Source organism: Erpetoichthys calabaricus, chromosome 9, assembly GCF_900747795.2.
Source record: "Erpetoichthys calabaricus chromosome 9, fErpCal1.3, whole genome shotgun sequence".
Taxonomy (NCBI): Eukaryota; Metazoa; Chordata; class Cladistia; order Polypteriformes; family Polypteridae; genus Erpetoichthys; species Erpetoichthys calabaricus.
In genome coordinates, this window is record NC_041402.2 from 13,411,186 (window position 1) to 13,439,179 (window position 27,994).

The following is a 27,994-nucleotide window of genomic DNA, read 5'->3' on the forward strand; positions in this document are numbered from 1 at the left end:
AGAGAGTGACTGGACCAGAGATTTAAACCCAGTTTTGAGGAGTTATAATATAGTGCTAACCACTGTGCCATACTGCTGCTCTGGAATAATAATCATTTATTTTATTTGCTGTTACTAGGCTCAATATAGAACAGTAATATTACATATATTTTATTTGTACATTTTTATTTCTCTTTCAAAGATTAGCATGAATAAAATGCATTGTTCAAGGTCAGCAGATCTATTATCATGATGTTAATTTTACTTTTTTTAGTAATATATTGTTAGTTTCAAATATTTGGATATTAGTTGCATTTGACTTCAGTCCTTGCCTTGAATAATGTCTAAATTCAGTAATAGATAAGTTATCTCTTATTATAATCTGTGTATGTTATTCATGACTACATCTCCAAACAGCATGTGTTTCAAAATAATCTTTTAATATAGTTGTTTTTTGCAACTGTTCCCTTGTTCCTCAGCTGTGGTTTTATTATCTGAAGTACATTTTAACATGTAGTAAGGCTTTTTTGGTTTCTTAAAAGATATTATTGTTTCTGAAGTGTAGAGTTGGTATTCCGTTGGGATTTGCAAGTAAGAGTTTCATTTATCCACCTGAGTTAAGAAAATCAAGGGTCTTAAAGCATTCCCACTTCAACAGTCAGATAATAGAAGAGGGAAGGTATACATGTTGTGAGGTTTAAAAGTTCCTTCTAGTTCAAAATGTGTGATAGCTCAAGGATGTAATATTGAACCCTGCAATGCAGCTGGATCTTGCAGTGCTTGAAACTCTAAATAGTAAATGTACCAAACTGAGGTACATAAAATTAATTTCCGAAAAAGCAGGCTGCTATTTAATTAGAGCAGATGTGTACTTTATTAAATATTAAGCCATCCATTGAAGATCTGATAAAGAAAGGTATGATACTATAATGGAGATGCAGAGATAATATGAAATAAACATGTCCTTTTTTTTTCTTTCTTTTTTTTTTTTTTTTTTATAACTGTTATGATCTGACATATCTCTCTATTATAAAAAAAAATCCTGGAGAGAAACAGTAGGGCGTCAAGACGTGATCTTCACGTTAAGATCACGGAAGACAGTTAAAAGACCCGCGAGGACCTTAAACATGAGACATTGTGCCAAGAGGTTGACCCAGGACTGTCATGCAATGACATAGAACATGAGATTCTTGCAAGACGCGCCCTACTTGCAATCAATATCAAATAAGACAACGGGGCAGCAAAACATTCAGTCTTGTGAAGGATTTGAGTACACACAGATCCAGGGTCTCAGCGCATATAAAGAGTTATAAGGACAATGTGTTATAAATGAAACATCGACGACTAAGCGAAGAAGAAAGCAGCGCGGAGAAAAGAGACTCAAAAGCGTTGGAGAGAAAAAAGAGCAAAAAAGAAAAAATAATCTAGGTTCAAATTCAGAAAATAAGGAAAGTAATTATCAGCCTGTAACAAGTGGAATTGAAACAAAGCACGTCCAAATTGGGCTCAGAATTAAAAGACAGAGTAAAAGACAAAGTAGAACTTCATAAACACGTTCACAAACGTTGGCACTATACACATGTAGTGCAGATTATGAAAGCAGTTGAATTTGAAAGGCTCAAAAAAAATTTATGCATGATACAAATGTGGAGAAAGTTAAAGAATATGAAAGTAGGGAAATTAGAAAGTATAAAAAAAGAAAGTAAAGATTGCAGTAGCGCAAACAGATGGAAATTATTACTCAAAATAGAGAAAATAACACCACAGACCAGGTGTCACTGAAATAAAAGCAGGACAAAGCGAGGTCAGAAATTAAAGACAGAGTAGAAAACAAAGTAAAATGTCATAAAGAGGTTACAAAACAAAGGGGCCAAACACATGCAGAGCAGGTTAGAGATAATGAAAACTGGAATTCAAAAGACTCAAAAAAAAAAAAGTAGGAGCGAAACACATGCAGAGCAAGATACAGAATATGAAAGCAGAAAAAACGACAAGGTCAAAAAAAGAAATTAAACATTGCATTAGCGCAAAGAAAGAGAAATTATTACTCGGACAAATAACTAAAAGGCGAATAGAGATCGAATACAGTAATCCCTCCTCGATCGCGGGGGTTGCATTCCAGAACCCCCCGCGAAAGGTGAAAATCTGTGAAGTAGAAACCATATGTTTATTTGGTTATTTTTATATTGTCATGCTTGGGTCACATATTTGCACAGAAACACAGGAGGTTGTAGAGAGACAGGAACTTTATTCAAACACTGCAAATAAACATTTGTCTCTTTTTCAAAAGTTTAAACTGTGCTCCATGACAAGACAGAGATGACAGTTCCGTCTCACAATTAAAAGAATGCAAACATATCTTCCTCTTCAAAGGAGTGCGCGTCAGGAGCAGATAATCTCAGAGAGAGAGAAGGAAAAAGGCAAACAAAAATCAATAGGGCTGTTTGGCTTTTAAGTATACAAAGCACCGCCGGACAAAGCAGCTGCAAGGATATACAATGTAAAGGTAGTCTTTCAGCATTTTTTAGAGGAGCGTCCGTATCCTCTAGGCCAGTGTGCGAACAGCCCCTCTGCTCACACCCCCTCCGTCAGGAGCAGAGAATGTCAGAGAGAGTGAGAGAGAGAGAGAAAAACAAACAATCAAAAATCAATACGTGCCCTTCGAGCTTTTAAGTATGCAAAGCACCGTGCGGGAAGCATGTCGCTTGACAAAGCAGCTGCACAGATGGGAGCAACGTGAAGGTAATCTTTCAGCATTTTTAGACGAGCGTCCGTATCGTCTAGGGGTGCGAACAGCCCCCCTGCTTACACCCCCTCCGTCAGGAGCAGAGAATGTCAGAGCAAGAGAGAGAGAAAAGCAAACAATCAAAAATCAATACGTGCTGTTTGATCTTTTAAGTATGCGAAGCACAGTGCGGGAAGCATATCGCTTGATAAAGCAGCCATGTGTAAGCCCAGCAAGGAAGAGAGCAATGTGAAGGTAATCTTTCAGCGTTTTTTGAGGAGCTGCCGTATCCTATAGGGGTGCGAACAGCCCCCGTGCTCACAATATATTTGAGGAGTTTTATTTAATATGTAATACACGCTGTGGTTGGGTAGCTTCTCAGCCATCTGCCAATAGCGTCCCTTGTATGAAATCAACTGGGCAAACCAACTGAGGAAGCATGTACCAGAAATTAAAAGACCCATTGTCCGCAGAAATCCGCGAACCAGCAAAAAATCTGCAATATATATTTAAATATGCTTACATATAAAATCCGCGATAGAGTGAAGCCGCGAAAGTCGAAGCGCGATATAGCGAGGGATTACTGTATATGGACACAGGTGATATGTCAGAAGTATGTAAATATTGTAAGGCTTTGAAGTTTAAATCAGAGAATTTCAAGAATGTGTTTTACCTCACATGCATTTATTGGTTACTTTGCAAAAAGAATTATTAACTGCTGATGATGTAGATCGCTTTGTCTGTGCTGAAATTCCAAACAGAGAAACCTATCCTGAATTATGGTACAAAGTCATTAAACACATGTCTCACTGACCTCATTTAAAAGATTCAGCATATTGGAACATGAAAGATTCCAAATATTGTTTTTGCACAAGTTCTGAAATAAAAGTGAAACTAATGAAATAGCAACAATTCAAAGAAAAAAAAAAAAATCTTAAAAGTGTGTATCCGGAAAACCAAACATGGGGGTTGGCGTGCGAAGTGAGCAGGGGGCAAAGCCCCCTAGTCTTCTTATATAATATGCCACCATGGCTGTCCGTTTGTCTGTCCAGGATTTTAAATCGCCTGTAGCTCATAAACCGTTTGAACTATTGACCTGAAATTTGGTAAACATATGCTAAGTGACGTCTACTATCCGATTTTGGGGTGTTGATTAACCTCCAACAGTATTCCTCTTTTTATTTTCATTTTATTTTATTGTAGAATCAACTCTCGGCAATGGACAGCAAGTGTATGGACGCCATCCTCATCCATACCACCTTCGCCGTCACTTCCTCTTCGTATCTTAAATTATTCTTGAGGCAGATTGAAGTCTTAAGTGCCAGCTTAAGTGAAAAAATAAGGAAAACGTACTAATTAACTGCAGCACAAACACTGACTTAATCAGTTTTAACGCAAAAAGATGCAGACGAAAGAAGAGAAGAACAGGGCAGCTAGGGTGGAGAAGCAGCAAGCTCATCGACCTCTGAGCAAATGAATGCTAAACGTACAGAGAAAGAGTATGAAAACTATGAATGCTCAAGTCAAGTGTATTTACTGCATGTTATCGTGCATTACTCTGTTACTGGTCAAGATATAACTTCCAATCATCTATTCCCCGCCTAATCCAAAATTGTAATTTGCTCTGTCTGGCCTCTGGTGACAAAACAACACAGAACAGATTTTAGTTTGCCGTGTTCTCTTGCTGTTTATTCAGAGAAAAGGAGCAAACGTGCAAAATATTTGTTAAAAAAATAACTGCAGCCTTACTGCTTCAGTTAAGAAGATAATTAATGCTTGGGGCTGTTAATATACTTTATTAGTTGATGATCAGGACATGCCACCCCCTTGATCAAAAAACCAAATCTTTAGAAGTTTGGTCTTGAGCATTCAGGTGGTAACATCATGTCGTAGACAAAAGATGTCAGTTTTGAAATGGCCATCCCAGCAAGTTCAGTCCATTCAGTTCACCTAAAAATTACAAAGAGCCCAGAGCTACATCCATGAATATGATAAATATTTGGCCTTTGATTGTTATGAGCTGTAACATTTACAGTATGGCACTTCATGTAAGGTTAGGTTTGCAATGTTGCATCTGAATGAAGAATAAGACATATGGAACTATATCATTTAAAAGGGGAAACAAAAATAAGTTTGTTTGGTTATAATGCAGAACATCAGTGTATCATTACAAAAACTTCACACTAATTATCAAACACTGTGGTGGAGGAAATAGAATTTGTTTTTTATTCTATGCCACAAGGCCTGGACACCTCAGCACTTACCACTTGATAAATTTCCCTTTATATTAGAATATTGTAGAGAACGATTTAAGACTGGTTTTCTGATAGCTAAAACTTGGCTGAATTTGTATTAAGCAACAGGTCAATGATCCCAAGCATGGCATCAGATCTAGAGCTGAATACCTGAAAAGGAAAACAATATTTATTTGTGTTTTTAGCAACACTTGACCTCAAAGGCCTCAAAGAATGTAGCACAGAATTCCAAAATGTACCCAAAAGTGGTCAAAGTGCCCACTAGAGAAGGTAAAGACTGTCAAAATCCTTAGCTAGTCACACAAGGGTAAAAGAAAAGAATCTTTTTAAATTAAAGATATATTATGAACAAAAATGCTTTGTACCAAGAAGCTCCAAGGATCACAAAAGACAATCTCAATAGCAAACACAGTTCCAAAATGAAATGCAAGAGAATAGTTGAAAAACAGAGTAAAACAGGTCAGAAAATAATGAAAAAACAGTAATTGTAAAAAATAGCAATCAATACAAGTGAGCTCACCAACCACCTGTTTAAAGGCAGAGGGCAGTCGCTTGACAGTGATAGCCAGGTGACCCTGCCTCTTGAGGATACACCCACAAAACACATGGAACATAGTAAAAGATATATAGACATGTAGGAAATAAATGATCAACAATATTAACAGAAACAAAATAATCAAAAATGAACAAAACAGACATAAAAGAGGAATTTGAACATTTGTCGTGGGGAAACCCTGGTTGAAACATAGCAGTTTCTGAAACAGGCCCTTAAGAAAACTAGGTGTGAACAAAATGTCCTGAAACATCAGTGAAGTAATGCAGTTTTATAAGTAGCAGTTGGCAAAAATCCCTCCAATATGATATAAGAGGTGGCAATTTATTGTTTTTATATTATTGTGCAGAGTGATCAGATGCATATTAATTAATTGCAAAAATCTTTATTAGCATAAAGTTAATTTTATCAGAAAAGCTAATTTTTGCTTATTTTTGCCCTGGCACGAAATGATCAGCTAAAAAGGTCCATCAAGCACCAGGACCATCTCCTCCTGAAGAGTCAGCTACAGAATCATGTTGCCACCAGTGCAGAGTTTGCTTAGTATTGGCAGCAGGTGGGTGTGAGTGCTGAAGAGGCGAAGACTTTTGGACAACGGCCTTGTGCCAAGAAGGGCAGCAAAGAAGCTACTTCTTTCCAAAAAAAACATCAAAGACAGACTGAAATTCTGCAGGAAGAACAAGGATTGGGCAGCAGAAGACTGGTGCAAAGTTAGGTTTTCGGTTGAATCCTCCTTCCGACTGTTTGGGACATGTGGAAAATCGATTGTCCAGAGAAGGAAAAGATGAACGCTACCATGAGTCCTGTGTCATGCCAACATTGAATCATCCTGAGACAATCCATGTGTGGGGTTGCTTCTCATCCAAGGGAGTGGACCCTCTCACAATTTTGCCCAAGAACACTGTCATAAATAAAGAATGGTTTTAAAACGTCCTCCAAGAGCAACTTCTCCCAACAATTCAGGCACAATTTGGTGATGATCTGTGTATTTTCTAGCATGATGGAGCACCATGTCATAAGGATAACGAAGTGACTTGACAATCATAACATTGAAAGTTTGGACACATGGCCAGGAGACTCCCCAGATTTGAATCCTATTCAGAACCTGTGGTCATTTTTCAAAAAGCACGTGGACAAGCAGAAGCCCATAAATTGTGATCAACTCCAAGCACTAAACAGGCAAGAATGGGTCACCATCAGTTAGGATTTGGCCCAGAAGCTGATATCCAGCATGCCAGAGTGAATTACAGAAGTTAAGAAGTACAAAGTTCAACACTGTAAATATTGACTCTTTACATAAATTTGACGTATTTGCCAATAAAATCCTTTTACCATTATAAAATGTTTATAATTGTTCTTCAGTATACCATTGAAACATGGAAAAACAGAATAATCTGAAAATGATGAAGTAGCAAAATTTGCAAAACACAACATTTGTTTCCCTGCCAAAACTTTTTCCCACTTCTATACATGCTATTGAACCATGGGCCATGCACTTCCTTATATCTGTTTTTTTACCAGTTGGCCTGTTTTTGTTTAATAAATAATAGCAATAATTGTTTGTGTGGCATTTTCACCTGATGTTTCATGCATCTATTTTAGATTATGATAATTATTAGTTGTACCCAAATGTATACAACAAGGAACTGAAGTATGAAATAAATGCTGACTTTTAACCTACCATTTGTGTAATAATCAGACAGTCATCAGTTTATATAGTAACTTTCATTGTCTACAAAATTAGGTAGCAAAAACCGGTTACAGCATGCATTAAGTGAACACTAATAAACTTTCTAAAGGTAACCTTTGGAATGTTGGAAATAAAGAATCAAAGCTAGTGGACGTGAGAGGGTAAGCTCAATGAAGACATACTATATGATTTTATTTTTTTTATATAATACACATGGATCCACCTATCAAAATCTGATGCTGAATTTGACACACATCCTAACTGGTAGTTTTACAAGGGTGCTTCAAACCATGGCAGTGTGTCAGTGGTTAAGGCTTTAAATTTTAAACCCTTAGTGAAGAAGTGCTCCAATTGGATAAACAAAAAGAATTGTAAGAAATGTTATCTCAAATGTTGCTAAGTCGCCTTGGATAAATGCATCAGCCAAATAAGGAAATGTAAAGTTGTTTAAACACTTTTTGGAATTGAAAAATGTATTAGTTTATGCTTTGACACAACATTTTTGTGTGAGTTTTTTTATATCTTAAAAGAAAAATGTTCTTATGAAAACATTTGGTGCTTCGTGCATAGAATGAAATTGAGCAATTCTTTTGCAATTGAAAAGTGCTGGATGTTTAACACTATGACATCTTTTGTAGTCTGGACCTCATAACACACAGGTCAGTGCGTGAAGGTCAATGATATGTAAACAAAATTATACTGAAATTAGTTATGTCCTGAGTTTTCATTTAGCCATTTAAAGAAACTCTGTAAACTTTTTAGTAAGGGATGGGTAATCCATAAGCAAAAACCTTCTGTGTTTTAGACTGGTGAATGCATATTGGAGCATTCACTACTGCTTGATAGGCCATGTACATCTATCCATGATTTACTGCATGCCAAAGACTGCTCATCTTTAGAGCTGTGTGTGCACAGATTAGTTCTGCTTATATTTTAAACGCGTAAAAGTGAAATCCAGTAACTCTCCTTCTTCTATCGCTTGCTGGTGATGGCCTTTCTTTATTGATTGTTATCCAAACTTTTCTTTGGTTTAAAACATTTTACATGTTGACATCTGAGACTGTAGTTACAATTAGGTGCTTTTTAGTTTATTTCACTAGTTCTCAAATAATGTGCAATGATTTATGAAGCAAGAGAAAGACTGAGCCCCACACAGCAATTAAAAATACTTTCTTCAATCATGGTGGCACTGTCAGACAAATAACAGTTTAATTAGTTTTAGCGTAGTACTTTAATGGTATTATTTAATTTTGATTTTGTTATTTTTTCTATTACTTGTTAGTGTTTGTTTTTTTAATGCAGTATTGCAGAGGCCTCACATCTCTTGAGAGTAGGATAAGTTAATTTGTATTTAATTTAAAAGTATTTAAAAAGTAAAATGTAAGCTTTACTTGTAATAAATTTAAATACTTGAACAGGAGAGCCTTTATATTAGTATATACAGTATAGTATGTGAATTTCCCCTTGGGATTAATAAAGTATCTATCTATCTATCTATCTATCTATCTATCTATCTATCTATCTATCTATCTATCTATCTATCTGTCTGTCTGTCTGTCTGTCTGTCTGTCTGTCTGTCTGTCTGTCTGTCTGTCTGTCCATGTATCTATTATATAGTGCCTTTCATATCTATTTATTCAATATATGCATAATAGTATGAGTAAAATATGAATTTAATCATGTAATACTTCTTACAATACCATTAAAAACACATTTTTGCAATATTAATGTGAATATTGTTTAGTTTAATGTATTCATTGTCATTTATTTATTTGCTATTTTCATTTACTGCACTGGTGTATTTGATGTCAAAATGTGTTACACTTAATTACAGTAATATATGGGTGTAAAATTTTGCCAAATCAATATGCGGACAACAATTTTGGATGATCTGTTGTGGCAATCCCTAACAGGAGCAGTCGAAAGAAGAAGATAAAGATTTAGTTGTTTAGTAGTGGGTCATTAATTATTCATAATGTATACAAAATCACTAAAGAGAACAAAAAATACAGAGATTGCTTTAACATATTAAAGCCTTAAGAAATTTATACTTGTATTTCAACTGCTCATCCTGCTCAAACACTGCTTTCCACTGTACAATTCACCTTGGACCCTTACATGCAACATGTTTTGTCTTAATTGAAATGAATATAAACTTAATCCATATAACTAATTTGTATTGATGTAATACAAAACATATGCTTGCTACCATAATTTTCAGTCATAGATATTCAACATATATAATCCAACTTGATATTAAGTCTGCACTTTTTGGCAACAACAGTTATTTGCCCAGGATTATGCTGCTGTATTACTTAAATAGAAAACAAGCAAACAAGCAAGAGCATACATACTAGTACTGGGGGAAGTTATTGAAACTGTTTTAATTGGGAAACATTACAAACAGTCCTTAAGCAAAACATCCATAAAATCCATGGTCTTTTTCCTACTAGGGTAATGATGATATTTCTCCAAGTGAGGCTTCAAATATAGTATGTGTGAAAGTAATTAAAAAAAATTATACAGTAACATCAGTTCATATTCAATGATGGCAATTATTCTGTAATTAAGATCTAGGTTAAAAAGAAAAGTTGTATCCACTGTGTCTTTTAAAAATGTAATATATATATATTGCAGTAAATTTAATGAGGTAATCACGAGTAATGGGTAGTTCTTGGTAAATTTCTGGATAATCCTGGCTAACCCTCTGAGTAATCCGGGGTTTATTTGGTTAGTCTCATACATGCATCCATCCTTAAAGATTACATTATTTGCATAAAGAAAAATCAACATATAATGAAGCAATGTGTGTCACTTATTTGTGGAGCTGTGATATGCAAGGCATAATCAGAAATGCAGAAAAGTCATATCTAAGACGAACCAAACCAGAACAATGGATTCAGAAGGTCTCTTATCAAGAATGAACAATCCTGAAAATACAATTGTACCTTTAGGAAACATGGATGAGCTATAATCCGTCTCACTTGAGGTAATGTTTTCCTTAAAACTATGAAACGCAAAAGGTTTTAGTCTTCCTTCCTAAAATTATGTATGAGGTTTTTGTGTCTGTATATTTACTTTCCCTCATTAAATATGATTTATTTTGTACTCAAAGGTATATACTTTTTGCTATATGTTATGTTTATATATAAATGTGTACATATGCAAAATATACATTAATTAAACATTAGAACTTGCCTTTTTATGTAAGTATAGTGTTTTACAGAATGTCTTAAGAGCACTGAAAGTTTAAACAATTAAAAGTAGATACTGTGTAGCTGATAATTTATTGTACACACTCAATGAATTTCAGTTAAACGCAGCTTTGCAGCTACGTTTTATTCCTTAGATTACCAGCCTTTTGACGCAACTGAATAGGAGATAATATTGTACTAGAGTAACCCATGAGTAATTTGAAGATATTTTTAATGAATATCAATGTATTTGAATGAGCTTTGTATTCCACAGTCTGATGCTGAAAAAATAAATAGCAGTGTGAAGAAAAAGAGAAAAAGGTTCTCTCTTTTGTTATATATGTGGATATACTAAACAACTGTCCTGTTAGAAGACTCTCTTAGTTTCATTCAGAACTTTATACTAAAAAAAAAAAATAAAGTCAGGAAGGGAAGAGACAAAAAAAGAACACTCTTCTTTTAAATGGATTTATTTAATAATCTCTCATTTGGGATTCACTTGCTTAATTTCTCTCTAGCAGTTATTGAGTGCTGTCGCCCTCTGTAGGCACTAAATGATTCCCTTGGTATAGTACTTTCTCCCCACCCCCCTTGTGCATGTTTTTTCCCCTTTCTTTTTAAATGTAGAAACTAAAAATTGAGACTTTAAATCTAGACGGACTGTATTTATCCATTGAGATGAAAAGTGCAATTTTTTTTGGTAGAATGTTAAAGAAGAACTTTTGAAGAGGACAGTTTAATTAATATCTTTGTATTTTTCAGAAAAAAAAATTTCCCCAAGTATTCCATTTTATTTATTGGTTTAAGTTAAATTGTTAATGTGAACAAATTAATAATGACTGCAGAATTATCAAGTGGGCATTGTTCAAAAAAAGGGTGAAATGTACAAATTCTTTTGTTGTTTACATATATTTTCTCTTATTAAATCATTGAGGAGTTTTGTGACTTGCTCCGGTTCACATTGTGAGTCTACATTTAGGATTGAGCTGGCACCTTTACAGTTTAGGCACAATAACAATGTATTAATTACTTTCAGACATTGGAAGGATTTTATACATTTTAAACTTAAAAGTACTTTTTGTAGTGATATACTGTAATTCTTAAAGGAATGGGAAGAGTTCTACTGCACTGCCAACTAGTTACTGTGCTATCAGAAACTGAAGTCCCAGTATGTGTTACGGACAACTTAGGCTTCCTCTGGTGAATAGTTCTAATTAATTTGGCAGCCAATCTTCTAAACCTCTTTTTAGAAGCAGGGGAGTGAGTAATAAGGAGGTTTTGGATTTGGGGTTAGGTTAAGATCATGTTGAGGCAATTGGGGAGACAGGTCTTGGTTTGAATACCAGCCCATTGTAAGACATCTACTGTAGTTGACTCCATGAATTAAAAATGCATTAACTAAATACTTAATGATCTTCAGTGATTGCTCCAAAAATAAAAAGACTACTGTTAAACCCAGACTGATCATTTTTAAAACCAGTGGCACTGTAGGTGTATGTTTTTAGTGATATTAATTTAAGTAGTCATAGTTAACTAATATTGTATTCAGATGTCAATTAGTGAAATGATTCATATGAATTGAACTTGAATCATATGATTAAACCTAGCCTGCATTTTAATAATTAAAATGCATCAGATTCTTACTTGTCCACTGAGATTTGGACAATGTACAGTATATCAGTGGACGTATTTATTCCTTTGGTGTTTCTAAACATCTGCAGCTACTGGAATGGTTCAAGCACTGAGTATGGTTGAATATACAAAAAAATACCACAGTCCAGATTTCTTTGCTTTTAAACTTTAAATTAAATTCCTTGCAAAATGGATCACACAAAAAATAAGAAGAGAAATTGATACTATTTAGAAAAAAACAAGTTCCTGTCTCTGTTTTCAATATCAAACTTATAGATTCTAGTTACATTTCTTTAAATTACTGTATATGTTTCTAAATGTTTCTATATTGGCTTAACATACTTTAGCATACTTGTTAGCATATACGGTCAGAAAATTGGCCTTTCCATATGTAGGCAAATCTGTCTGTCTCTGAGTTTATTGTACAGTTAGATCACAGTTATATAGCAGAATGTTCAGAATATTCCATTAACATTTTACCTTATAGAGGATAAAAGAAAGCCTTCCTTTATCTATGTAGCTATATAAAACTAGTAGTCTATTCTAGTTAAGTAAGTACTTAATGTAAAGTTTATAGCACAACATTTATTTCTATAACACATTTTCATACAAACAGTGTAGCTCAAAGTGCTTTACAAGATGAAAAAAATAAAGTTATATGAAATGAAAGACAAATAAGATTAGACAATAATATTAAAGAGTAAGTATCAATGAAAAAGGTAAAGTCAGATGGCCGGGAGGACAGATAAAACTAAAAGACTCCCCAGCCTTCACTGGGCATTCTTCTTCTTCATTGTTCTTTTTCTTTCAGCTGCTCCTGTTAGGGTTCACCATAGCGGATCATCTTTTTCCATATCTTTCTATCCTGTGCATCTTGCTCTGTTACACCCATTACCTTAATGCCCTCTCTCACCACATCCATATACCTCCTCTTAGGCCTTCCTCTTTTGCTGTTGCCTGGCAGCTCTATCCTTAGCATCCTTTTCTTGGTATACCCAGCATCTCCCCTCTACACATGCCCAAACCAATGCAATCTACTATTCTACCTAACATAAATGTTCTTAAATCAGTCCTTTTACTTTTCAGGCTTCACTTGATTGTATTTGATGATGTTGGTCTTGTGGACAGCTGGGACAGCCACCTTCAATCCATCAAGTTGGGGGCTGCATGGTGCCTTGATCAGGTGGTGGTGGCACTCTCTGAAGACCTGGTAAAGATAGCAGAGAATAGTAAAAATTAATATTGATTGTGGATTCCTGAAGAATATGATCATTCTATGCCCATCACGAATACAACTAAAATGTAGCTACAAAAAAGCCATATTGAAATAAAAGTTTTTTAGCAGTTATTTAAAATGATCCACAGTACCATCTGTAAAATATTCCAGAAATTGGGTGCATAACAACAAAAGGCCATCTAGCCATGTCTTTTAAGTTTAGCTCTTGGAATTATAAGCAGACCTCCTTTCAAAGATCTAAGGTTATGACTTAGAGTATAGGGAGATAGGCATTCCAAACTATAGGATGGAGCAAGATTATATAAGGCTTTGTAAACCATTAGTAGTATTTTAAAGTCAATCTGAATGACACAGGTAACCAATGTAACAAAGCTAAAGCTGGTGAGATGAGCTCACATTTTCTTTTTCTAGTTAAGATTCTGGTTGCTGCATTCTGCACTAATTGCAACCAACTGATGTCTTTTTTAGGTAGTGCTATTAGGAATGCATTACTAATTTTTCAGCATCTAGTAAAGTTATAAGAGGTCTAACTTTTGATGTACAGTAATCCCTCCTCCATCGCGGGGGTTACGTTCCAGAACCCCCCACGAAAGGTGAAAATCCGTGAAGTAGAAACCATATGTTCATATGGTTCGTTTTATATATTTTAAGCCCTTATAAACTCTCCCACACTATTATAAACATTTCCCGCACAATTATACAGCATAAACCCTTTGTATTCTCTTAGATATTAGGTAAGATTCGTTGAAATTATGTATGTAAACACAGTTTATATATAGTAAAACCTAAATATTATTTTAAAGATATCGAGCGTCTCCGATATCACATATGTTACAGCCATTACGACAGACAGGCCACCAGCAATAAATACGTACAATGCAAGAAAAATTGTATACAGTAAAATGTGTGTACAGTGACACTAAACTATGTATATGTAATAAGTACTGTACGTAGATAATTAATTATGGTTACTCACCAACAATGACACGATGACTTGTCTGATAACGATGAGTTTAATTTTACTGCACAACAAAGGAGAGTGTTACAGCTCTTCTAAAGGAGCCTCTTCAGGCGGCTGTGTAGCACCGCCGTCATTCTTCTTCCATCAGTCTTCAATCCAAATCCCTAAAGCAGAATCCATCCAGACTACTGCCTTATCACGTCCACTTACAACTCGTTTTGCTCCCTGGTTAAAGGACACTGCGGCTGTAGATCTTATATGCTTTTCCTCTTTTTTAAATAAAAAGAATCGTGGACTCATTGATGCCATAATTGTGTCCTGCAGCGGTGTAGCTGTTCCCTTCCTTCAACATATCCAAAACTTTGACCTTTTCTGTAATCATTTACATCTTCTGTTGGCGCTTGGACATGGCCCCTGAAGCAGTAGCAGGAGCACGTTAATGCTGAATGAGTGAGATGAGACTTCCTGGTTAATGCAGCACTCCATCGCTGAGCCAATCAGCACACAGGAACTTTAACTGTGTGCTCTAATTAGGTAGCTTCTCAGTCATCCGCCAATAGCGTCCCTTGTATGAAATCAACTGGGCAGACCAACCGAGGAAGCATGTACCAGAAGTAAAAAGACCCATTGTCCGCAGAAACCCGCGAAGCAGCGAAAAATCCGCGTTATATATTTAGATATGCTTACATATAAAATCCGCGATGGAGTGAAGCCGCGAAAGTCGAAGCGCGATATAGCGAGGGATTACTGTATTCCTGAAGTGAAAAAATGTAGATCTAGTAATCTGGTTAATGTGTGATTTAAAGTTTAGGTCAGAGTCAATAATTACCCCTAAATTATTTATCCCCATCTTGGCTTTTAAGCCTAAGAGAGAGGCCTACCTATTGTCTAAGACAATTTATAGGAACACTGTGGTCTATGGTGTCAAATGCTGCACTCAAGTACAAGAGAACAACAACTGATACACTCCGCGTTAACCCGAAAATCATTTGCTACTTTAACCAGTCACATTTCTATACTGTGATTTGTTCTTAAACCTGATAGAAACTTGTGAAGAATAAAATGTTGAATCAAGTAATCATTTAGCTGCTTAAATACTATAATGAGTTTACTGTGCCAAGTACAGTATCAATTAGTACATCAGAGACATTGAAAAAACCTGTTGGAAATGGGTCAAGGGGAGGGTTTCAGTTGAGAAATTATTTGATGTAGTTCTGACATTCGTGTCTCTGGTGACTCATCCTATGAAGTCAGTAGATGGATTCGGAGAGCATGCAGGGTCATGAGGTTGCTGGAAAGGGGTGTGTGGCGGTTCCGATATCTATGCAAAAGGACGAAGGTTTAAGTCTTTAGAGTTTTGGTGCTTCCTATCTTGCTCTATGGTTGTGAGATATGGACACTATCCAGTGACCTGAGATGAAGACTGGATATCCTTTTGTACTGTGTCTCTTCGGAGAATCCTTGGGACTGCTGGTTTGACTTTGTGTCGAATGAGCGGTTGCTCATGGAGTCCCGAATGAGTCACATTACCTGCATTGTGGGGGAAGGTCAGTTATAGTACTACGGCCATGTGGCGCGATTTCCTGAGGGTGATCTGGCTCGCAGGATCCTCATTGTTGAGGACCCAAGTGGCTGGACCAGGCCAAGGGGATGCCCATGTAACACCTGGCTGCACCAGATAGACGCTCATTTCCGTAGGGTGAGATTGGACTGCGTTCCTGCCTGGGGTCTTGCCAACCAGGATCCCAAGCTGTTTTGTGATATGGTGGGTGCGGCAACGCGCTGTACCAGTGCATGGTCCCCGACCCGACCTGACCTGACCTGATAGATCGACTTCTGCATTGCTGAAACAGCCAGATTCCCTCGTCATCATCTTCATTTTGAGTAGGCGCAGGAGTAATATTCTCTTGGCCCACTGAGTAATTGGTACGGCGTGGGGTTGATGTTGCTGATTCGAGACAGTTTATGACAATCTCAGCTGCTGAGGAATACTCTTTTAACAGGCAAGCCTTGCATTTCCCTGAGGTGTGTTTGTCCAGCTAGGAGTTGCTGCATCTGACTTGGAGTTCGTCGTAAATGCGCTGTATCTCTTAGTCAACTATTTTCCACTTTCACTTCTGCTTCAAGTTCAAGTCCTAGGAGAGAGAGAGAGGGGTTAGCTTACTAAAATTAATTTATACACCAGTCAAAAAAGTGATTTAAATTTTTTATTCAATTTTTTGGAATTTTTTTTGTGTCCTAAAACAATTTTCTTAAAGGGGTACATCAATCCAGTATTAAGTTCACATAATCCAGTTCAGAGATATGAGACCCATTTTGCAATAAAGAAGCCAAAATAAGACAAAACAAATATACATATCATTGGTTGGCAAGAAAATTATTATGTTCAATGCATATTCAGTAAACCCCGTGAAGTTGCGGTTCAGAGTTTGCGGCCTCAGTCATTCGCTGATTTTTCCTTAGAACCTATCTAATATTTGTTAGCGGAAACCGCAAATATCCTCTGCAATTTTTATGGCTTTTATCGTGGCAATACTGCACTGTAGAGAGACCAGGAAGCAACTGTAGAGGAAAACGCGGCTTGGGATGGTGAAACTGCAACTCCCAGCAGTCCCTGCAGTGGCTCTGACTGGTCTTCTGCTGAGGGTGCTGAGGCTGTTGGGGTCAAAGGATGTCAGCATGGCTTTTAAAAAGGGGACCGGTGACCAAAAGCAAAAAAAAAAAGTTTTTATAATTTGTGTTACAAGTTCCTGTCTGTCTGCCTTCTGTTGGGTTACCTGTACTTACTCGTTTTGTCCTGAATCGTTTCGTGCGTTTGGATTGTCTGCCTTCTGCCTGTGTACATGAGGACTGTAAGTGGATTCATGGCCATCCTGCAAAGAAAAGAGTACTCCTGAACCCGTCCACCCGTCTTCACCATTTCAGGAATTAGCGGTAGGACTATCTTTACATTCCCATTCAATGTGAGGATCTCTGGACTATCTAATTTCATCATTACATTTCATCTGTTGTGGTTTTTCATGAAAGTTTTTCATGATTTACTCTGTGTTTTGTTTGTGCTTTGTTGCATTTAATGTGTAATCGCTGTAAGGGGAACAGGGGTGGTATCGTTGTTTTCATTTATTTAATTTGTTTTCATTACATTCTTTATTTGCTGTTTGATTACCGGTTTGCTTTGTTTTTGTGTCTGTTTGTGAGAGCGTGCGGGTTGGGCCAAGGCTGGGTGCGTCCCTGGAATCTCCACCGTAAAAATAAATAAATCTCCGTCTTCTCAACAGTATGAATCTTAGCGGCACCGGACCACTACAGCGTTATTCATTTCTCCTTGCTGCTGATTGACTGTGCTGCATCTCCAGTGGAGTGTTCTTGTGTTTTCTGTTTTGTTCCTCTTAACACTTAAACTGCCACAACTGGCTATAGTCGTTTCCCAGTGCCATTTGCGAGCATGCAGGAGCTGATCAGTCAGTGCCGTACATTTGTTGAGCAGCCAGCTGATAACCACTGCCAGCCTCTTTGAGCAGGGGGGCTGAACGCACCCTTAGAAGACATGGACGCTCCTCATAAAACCCCTCTTAAAAAACGCTAATAGACTACTTTCACATTGCTCCCTTACTTACTGGGCTTACTTGCGGCTGCTCTGTACGCATACTTAAAAGCCTGAACAGCACCTGTCCTTTTTGGCTGATTGCTTTGTTTCTCTCTCTCTCCTCTTCCAGACATCCTCTGCTCCTTTTGCGGGTCCCGCTCCTGTTGTGCTCCCCTATGATGTTTACCTATTCTTTTAATCGATAACTAACAGCATACTGAGCTTGTTTTACTTCTGAAAAGAGACATGTTTGTTTGAAATGTTTGAGTAAAGTTCCTGTCTCTACAATCTCCTGTGTTCCTGTGTCACAATTCTGTGACCCAAGCGTGACACCCTGCAGCACTGCAGCAGCACTGCAGCCTCACTGCCCCTGGGATTGAGTCGCTGCACTAGACGAGCCTGCAAGCATCAGCGCTTACCTCTGTGTGCTTGAGTGCAGCCAGTTCATGTGCAGTTGGCTCAGTGATTTACTGAGTTTCATCCATGGTGTCAGTTGCAACTTGTACATATTGTTCCAGTAGTTTTTTAATATAGTTTTTATAGTTCATTAGCAGTGTGTAAAATGATCACTGTAGCAGTAATTGTGATGCTCTGTCCATGAAAAAAAAGTGTTCCATTAAAATTTCACTTTTTCTTTGTGAATTGTGATGTTTACTTAAAGTACAGCAAAAAAGTTTTTGGTGTCCAGGGATGCATTAACCCCCAAATATGTGTCAGTTTAAGAGTTAAAGCCCCAAGATGCCGCCGAAACGCCCTGCACCTTCTAAGGCTTCTGGCAATGAAAACGTGCTTGCATGAATTACAGTACATATAGTGGTAACATCGGTATTTTACATTCTAGCACTGTGGGATGCATAGCAGTACAGTACTGTGCAGTATACGGGTTTACCTTTACATTCTTTTTTTTAGGTAATGTATTAAGCTGAGTTTGAAATTAAATTAAAGTGTTTTGGGGGCGTATTTAGGGTTTAAACTATAAAAATAGGCATTTTTTTTAACCACATCCAAAATTTGTGGTTTTTCACAAATCGCACGTGCTCTAGGAACGTAACCCCCACAAATTTTGGGGATGTACTGTATACAGTATATATTTAAATTGTAACTGATATTTATTTTTCATTGACTACCCGAGATCCTTTTATGAATTAGACTGACCTAGAGCAATTTGGAATTGAGCCTTAAATTCACTTTTTCGTCATATGTGCGTTAGAATTTATATTGTGTGTGTATGTACGTATATGTAAATGTTTTAAGTATTGTTTGTGTTTGTTTTTTATCATTTTATTCTGTCTGTATTGCATATTATTTTTTGTAGTGTATTTATAATTATTACTATATACAACATTCTTGTCATATAAATAAAAATACACATAATAGGAGTAAATTGAATTAAATATATAAATGCAGTCAAACTCAGACAAATGTCTTAAGGCATACATAGGACAGCATGTTAGAATTTTTAGTTTTTTGGATTCACTTTTTCAGTTCACCTGTTATAGATATTTTTAAAGCTTAAGAGACAATTCACACCAAAGGGTTTTCTAGCATTTTATTGGTAGACTGGAACGCTCCTAAACCACTTGTGAAGTTATTTGCAGTTGTTTTCAATGACATTGTTCACATCTTTGCAGTAAGCTGTTTAGAGGACTCCTGCATGCTGTACTTTTTGATTGTTTTTAGCCAAAAGCTTGTTGCATTGAAATGAATGGTAGCACTCCTAAAATGCTGGTTAAAAAAAGTTTTTGCAGCCTTTTTATAGGATGTCACTGCTTTTTTCTTGTGTATCTAGTAGTGAAGCATTTCATCGAAACTAGAAAGAGAATATAAAAAAAAGCACACTTCTCTGTAGCTGATTTGTTAATGTAACAAAGCCAAACACTAAGACCAACTAGTCTGCGACTCACTACGAAAAGATCATGCAAGTTTGATTTTGTCTTTGGTCAGGGTGTGGGTTGTGTGTTCAGAAGAGCTGACAACCAATGAATGTTCATCCTGAAGTGTGTTTTGAACCTCACATAGAGAAGAGAAGCTATTCTATCTGATGCCTTGTATTTTACATACCATAAATGAATGGGAAAAAGAAATACAGGGCAGAGATAGGTGTTGAAGTTGTCAAATCTGTTAACCCTTAAACTACAAAGGCTCCATCAAGAGCATGCTATTGGCTGTGTGAGAAAGGGCTGATGTGATATGGGCTGCCATTTTTAGTTGTGTAATTTGAGATGGTGCAGTGACTATGGTCAGCAAATCTGATGTATCTCACAATGAAAGGTTGAGTAATGTGACATTGGCTTAATAAATTAGGAAAATATGTTTAGTGCTTCATGTGCTGCATAGTAAATAACATCCATCCCCTTTTGCTTTCCCCAAACCAAAGCCCCGAATATGAACATGGCCGTTGTGGCACCAGATAGAACATTAGAACACTCTAGACGAGAACAGGCCATTCAGCCCAACAAAGCTTGCCAGATAACACTGTTTCAAAATGTTAATATAAAATTATTGACTTAAACCTAAACAGACACTTTAATAATAGATTTCTGTTTGTACCATCCATCACATTTGCTTCTTACCTAACACCAATGCTTCTGTAATAATTGCTGGTTTCCTGTGAACCTATACTGGGTAAATTAAATTTATGCGTCAGCCTCTGTAGGGTTTAAATGTATATGAATATAATATCTGTTCAGTTATTCTCACTTGATTTGCATATTATGCACATGTGTAACCTCTTCCTCACTAGCTACCTGTATCATGTGTGCAGTGATTTTCTTTTTTCTTTTATAATTATTGGTATTATCCCATATCAGTGTAATTACATGTGTATCAACATGAGTGTAATACTGGAATTTTTCAGGATGCTGCCAGTGTTATTCATAGATAGTCTTGAATTGTCCTCTAAACTACCTTTGCTACAGAATAGGGTGAAGCCATTATCTATGCTCATGGCGCAGATGATAGTCAGTACTGCAGTTAACCAGGATCAAAAGCACTAAAAGTCATAGAACGTATTCTGGAATTACCTCACAACACTAGAACATCTCAAAACCCACAAAATAGTAAAGGAAAATTATGTAAATCATGTTTACCCTCCAAAACGCTGCTTTGAAAATGCTTAAAAAACATCTGAAAACTTCTTGAAGAACTTCCAAAGTCAGAAAGAATGCTTGCAAAATGCCATTTAAGGAATTAAAAAAACACCAAAAAATGCTGGCAGTTGACAATGCACAAGTGTGAATGGGCCTTAAGTAACCTCACCATATATATAGTTTATATATAGTTTATACATAGTTGTATATATATAGACCATATATATTTTAAGAAAATATATTTTGTTGTCTAATTTTAGCGTGTCAAACTGCCATTTTGTAGCTTCAGCATTATGTGGACTTTCTGAACTGCTGACAATAAAGTACCTAATTTTCACCCATCCTACAAATCATTAAAGTAGTAGATTAATAGACGTTGTATTCAGTTATACTGATGAACATTAACATGCAGTATTTCCAAATAATGTTTTCAAGACAGAGAGTTTGATATGATGTTGTTACTGTGTAGTCCTTAATAGCGCAAGAGGGTGGAAACCTGTTGTGTGTCAATTAGCACATATACGTAAGAATTTCACTGTACTCTGTATATTGACAATGCTGACCTTATAAACATGTATATTAACAGCAGGCGATTCAGTGAGGTGAACTGGAACTTAAAAAAAGAAAACAAGCAGGTGGACTCCTACAAACTGTCTGTAAATGCGTGTTGTGCAGCATGTGCAATTTACTCCTGCAATGTGCCCTGCATTAGGCTGTTTGTGGTGATTGCTAACATTTAAGCAAGCACTGTTCACTAGTACCTGACTGAAAAACAACTTACATGCATTTCATCATGCAGGACAGCTTAAAGTAAACAACACTAGTTGCTTTCCTCAGCCAAAGATTCACAGAATAACTTCTTAAACCAGTTAGCGTCTACAGAAAGTGGCAGCATCATCTGTGTGTCTTTTTTTTTCTGTTTTCTGTTGGAAAATGTGCTGTTTCTTAAACTATTCGTCATTGCATGACTTTGTTCCTCAGCTCTAATAGATGATTTAAACAAATACATGTGACAAAAACTCTGGTGAGTATAGAAATTACACATTTTTACACATTTTTTAGTGTCTAGGCATTACAGAGTTCGGGAGATTGATAAGTACACTGAATTAAAAATCTATTCTTTCCTGGCTTGTGCTGTTATGAATGATTATTTATCATAAAAAGTGTAATTTTGACTTGTCAAGTTTTACTGTGATTTTTTAATGCCCCTGGAAAAGACTTGCTCCTTGTAGTCTAGTACTGACATTAAATGTTTACAGAAAATGATTGGATTGATGAAAAAAGTCCTATTAAAATATTATTAAAATCATAATTGTTACATCTGAATTAATTAAAAACACACTAACATAATGCTTTAGGTGCAGCTGTTCACCACCAAGTCCAAATACCTTTGTGAAGAACCAGTTAATTTACGTTTTTGTGCATATTAAGAATAAGCTGCAAGTTGTTTCTCTATTGGTGTTACTTTCTACTATGTTTCATAGAGGATAGGATTGCCTTTTCCCTATCGTTACTAAAACAATTGAATCATAAAAGTTGAACTCCTGTGTGTATTGCATTTACTGTTTCTCCCATATACTGTATGAAGATCCCTTTGACCTGTTAAATTTCCTGTGCTAATGGCTGTACTGTTATAATCAATTTTGAGTAAATGGAAGTGACACTCCCCCCAATGTAAAAGGGCTCACACAGAACCATTCCCATGCATTCTTATAGATAAACAGTATTTACAGCGTTATGTAACATGAATTACTCTTTAACACAGATGTGTTGTACTAGTTTTTATTTACTGATGATCACGACACAACTTTGAATCTTCCATTCTTTTCTTAATGCCACTGAAATACATGCAGAGTCTTTATCTGCATCTGGGTTAGGGGCAGGAATGAAACTGTGTACAGGTGCATCGATACAGTATATTATTAGGGACAGTTACTCAGATTCACTTATTGTATTCATAAACACTGTGGGCAAGCTACTGTATAAATCTGGTCCTGTATAAAAAATATCTATTAAACTGAACAAATATTTTAAATATAGATTTCTGTTTTGAAATTTGCCACAACACCTTTGCGAAACTCTTTCGATTTCTTCCTTGAAGAGAAGCACATGCACAAACAATGTTATCAGCTATAAGTAAGAAATACATTTGTAAAGTAATGCAACCATAATATTGAAATAACAAAACTAAAAACTTTTTTGGCTGCAAGGAATTAGCTTTTGTGGTACAGAGCAAAACAGTCTCCTAAAAAAAAGAATGATAAGATTCACCATAATTAAGCCTGTGCAAGTTATTGTAGTGGATCTTCACTGGAAGCAATTTGCCATCTGTAGACTGGTTTTTCGAACTAATATTGAGGACAAGAAAACCCACCACTAAGTGAGGATTGCTTGTGTATCTGCTTATCTGTGACCGAGGTTTATGTGATGCTTCATCTGCTGCTGCTGGCTACATTCGGTTACATGTGCACATGAAAACACAAAGTGATTGAAAATAATGTCTGTACTGTACAATACTATTTTTCACCTTTAGCAATAGCTGCTATATTTTCCTCTGTATCAGAGCTTCCTTTCTTTGTTCATAGGTAACAAACTGAAGTTCCTAGATAAAAATGATCTAAAATTCAAGCATTTGTGGTAGGGCTGCACGATAACAGAAAAAATGATTATCACGATTATTTTGTTCAAAATTTTTATCACGATTAATAATGACGATTATTCCTTTGGTAAATGAAGTCTGTGACCAAAGCAGTGTAGCCTCGGCCAGTTATTCACAGATGCTGCCCTAATCATATTAGCTGCGTTGTCCGTTGTGATGCACACAAGTCTTTCTTCCACCAAGCCCCAAGCGGACATCGCTTCTTTGAGGCCCACTGCAATAAACTCCGCTGTATGGTCTTGTGGGAAAAACAAAGTTTGCAAAAGCTTGCTTTTCATCTCAAACTCGCTGTCAATAAAATGAACTGTCAAGCTCAAATACGGTTCCGCTGTTCTGCTTGACCATAAGTCAGTCGTGGCAGCAAAATATTCAAGGCTGAGCCTGAGAATTTCTCTTTCTATTTCTTTTCGGCATTTCGCATACAGCGAGGGCAGCGCAACATTGGAAAAATGGTTGCGTGAGGGAATGCTATATCTTTTATCAAGTGTTGCGATCATTTTGTTAAACCCCTCACTGCTCATGGTGGTTCTTGGACACATATCCTTGACTATATGGTACGTGATCGCCTCTGTTATTTCCCGGTGTCTTTGCGAGCTAGGCAGATATGGTATTGCGTTGAACAATGTCCCTGATATTGTTGTCTGTGTTGTGGATGGCTGGTAATTTTTTGTTGTTGCTGTTTGTGCCTTCAGTCGTTGAAATTCTTGATAGTGTACTTTGTGGTGGCTTTTAAGGTGGTTGATGAGGTTTGTTGTGTTACCTTGGGACGTTTGGACGGAACAGGATCAAAGTTTGCACAAGACTCGTACCTGATCAACATCATATTCCTCGAAATCGAAATAGTTCCAGACAACTGAGTATGACCCCTTTTTAGGAACTAACGGTCGCACTTCTGCACCTTCCTCACGTTGCTCCGTCATCATACAGTGGTGTGAAAAACTATTTGCCCCCTTCCTGATTTCTTATTCTTTTGCATGTTTGTCACACAAAATGTTTCTGATCATCAAACACATTTAACCATTAGTCAAATATAACACAAGTAAACACAAAATGCAGTTTGTAAATGGTGGTTTTTATTATTTAGGGAGAAAAAAAAATCCAAACCTACATGGCCCTGTGTGAAAAAGTAATTGCCCCCTGAACCTAATAACTGGTTGGGCCACCTTTAGCAGCAATAACTGCAATCAAGCATTTGCGATAACTTGCAATGAGTCTTTCACAGTGCTCTGGAGGAATTTTGGCCCACTCATCTTTGCAAAATTGTTGTAATTCAGCTTTATTTGAGGGTTTTCTAGCATGAACAGCCTTTTTAAGGTCATGCCATAGCATCTCAATTGGATTCAGGTCAGGACTTTGACTAGGCCACTCCAAAGTCTTCATTTTGTTTTTCTTCAGCCATTCAGAGGTGGATTTGCTGGTGTGTTTTGGGTCATTGTCCTGTTGCAGCACCCAAGATCGCTTCAGCTTGAGTTGACGAACAGATGGCCGGACATTCTCCTTCAGGATTTTTTGGTAGACAGTAGAATTCATGGTTCCATCTATCACAGCAAGCCTTCCAGGTCCTGAAGCAGCAAAACAACCCCAGACCATCACACTACCACCACCATATTTTACTGTTGGTATGATGTTCTTTTTCTGAAATGCTGTGTTCCTTTTACGCCAGGTGTAACGGGACATTTGCCTTCCAAAAAGTTCAACTTTTGTCTCATCAGTCCACAAGGTTTTTTCACAAAAGTCTTGTCAATCATTGAGATGTTTCTTAGCAAAATTGAGACGAGCCCTAATGTTCTTTTTGCTTAACAGTGGTTTGCGTCTTGGAAATCTGCCATGCAGGCCGTTTTTGCCCAGTCTCTTTCTTAAGGTGGAGTCGTGAACACTGACCTTAATTGAGGCAAGTGAGGCCTGCAGTTCTTTAGACGTTGTCCTGGGGTCTTTTGTGACCTCTCGGATGAGTCGTCTCTGCGCTCTTGGGGTAATTTTGGTCGGCCGGCCACTCCTGGGAAGGTTCACCACTGTTCCATGTTTTTGCCATTTGTGGATAATGGCTCTCACTGTGGTTCGCTGGAGTCCCAAAGCTTTAGAAATGGCTTTATAACCTTTACCAGACTGATAGATCTCAATTACTTCTGTTCTCATTTGTTCCTGAATTTCTTTGGATCTTGGCATGATGTCTAGCTTTTGAGGTGCTTTTGGTCTACTTCTCTGTGTCAGGCAGCTCCTATTTAAGTGATTTCTTGATTGAAACAGGTGTGGCAGTAATCAGGCCTGGGGGTGGCTACGGAAATTGAACTCAGGTGTGATACACCACAGTTAGGTTATTTTTTAACAAGGGGCAATTACTTTTTCACACAGGGCCATGTAGGTTTGGATTTTTTTTCTCCCTAAATAATAAAAACCATCATTTAAAAACTGCATTTTGTGTTTACTTGTGTTATATTTGACTAATGGTTAAATGTGTTTGATGATCAGAAACATTTTCTGTGACAAACATGCAAAAGAATAAGAAATCAGGAAGGGGGCAAATAGTTTTTCACACCACTGTATGTTTATTCTGACTGACTGTTATTGCTGCTATTGACTTCTACTGCTTCAGAAAGCGCTTGCAATCTAGACGCAGTATCGTCATAGTGACGCAGTCCAATCCGTAAACTCAGCCCGTAAAAAACAGTTTTGTCTTTATACTGTAAAATCGCGACGATATTTATTAACTGATCGTGGGTCATAAATATCGTTATCATGAGATAAAAAAGATTAATCGTGCAGCCCTAATTTGTGGGTCTTATGTGACTGGATATCATCTGGCTATTCTTTAGAGACTTAAAAAACTATTTTATATATGAGGACACACGTCTCTATTGATTATATATCTATCTTATGTAAGTGGATTTCTTTGACATCTTTTAATGCACTTTGAGCTACATTCAGTGTATGAAAATGTGCTAAAGAAGTAAATATTGTTGTTGATTTTGTTAGTGGTGGTTAGTCAAGACCAACATAACCTGAGAACTTTCTGTATATGACTGTCTTGTAATTTCTATATATGACAGAAGGCGTGTTAAATTGATTTGTTTTGATCCTATTTTTGTAAAAATTTATTTATTTGTATGGAATGTTGTGTGATTTCAATAAAATCAAAAAGAAAAAAAAAATTGCAGGCATAAATGGATACTTGCAGACAAATATGCATTACGTCACTTGGCATTATGATGAAATGATGATTGGCTAAGTTTTCAATATATACGTTTACAGTATATGTTGACCAGGTTGAAAGCTACACAGATGAGGATTACTTATTTTTTAATTTTTTGTAAACAAAGACTTTTTTTGAAGGAGCACAATATCAATGTCAATGTCAATTTATTTATATAGCACATTTAAAACAACATAATAATGCTGTGGCCAAAGTGCTTTACAATAATAGAATAAAAGAAAAATAAAACAATATAAAAATAGAAATAAAATAAATGAGCATAAAATGAGATACATAATAAATAGAAGTAATATTATAGATAGATAGATAGATAGATAGATAGATACTTTATTAATCCCAAGGGAAAATTCACATACTCCAGCAGCAGCATACTGATAAAGAAAATATTAAATTAAAGAGTGATGATAATGCAGGTATACAGACAGACAATATCTTTGTATAATGTTAACGTTTACCCCCCGTGTGGTATTGAAGAGTCGCATAGTGTGGGGGAGGAACGATCTCCTCAGTCTGTCAGTGGAGCAGGACGGTGACAGCAGTCTGTCGCTGAAGCTGCTCGTCTGTCTGGAGATGATACTGTTTAGTGGATGCAGTGGATTCTCCATGATTAACAGGAGCCTGCTCAGCGCCCGTCACTCTGCCACAGATGTCAAACTGTCCAGCTCCATGCCTACAATAGAGCCTGCCTTCCTCACCAGTTTGTCCAGGCGTGAGGCGTCCCTGTTCTTTATGCTGCCTCCCCAGCACACCACTGCGTAGAAGAGGGTGCTTGTCACAACCGTCTGATAGAACATCTGTAGCATCTTATTGCAGATGTTGAAGGACGCCAGCCTTCTAAGGAAGTATAGTTGGCTCTGTCCTTTCTTACACAGAGCATCAATATTGGCAGTCCAGTCCAGTTTATCATCCAGCTGCACTCCCAGGTATTTATAGGTCTGCTCCCTCTGCACACAGTCACCTCTGATGATTACGGGGTCTATGAGGGGCCTGGTCCTCCTAAAATCCACCACCAGCTACTTGGTTTTGCTTTTGTTTAGGTGTAGGTGGTTTGAGTCGCACCATTTAACAAAGTCCTTGATTAGGTTCCTATACTCCTTCTCCTGCCCTCTCCTGATGCAGCCCTCGATAGCAGTGTCGTCAGCGAACTTATATAATCACAAAGATGAAACCAATCAGTATTACTGAAGGTCACGGAATGCAAGTGGATAGAAATGAGTTTTTAA

General features: G+C 36.9%; 1 protein-coding gene across 6 annotated transcripts in view; it reads left to right on the plus strand.

Annotated features, from left to right (window-relative positions):
- Positions 1–27,994, plus strand: part of dennd1a (DENN/MADD domain containing 1A) — a 1,314,459-nt gene that overhangs the window by 444,133 nt on the left and 842,332 nt on the right. The window lies entirely within an intron of this gene.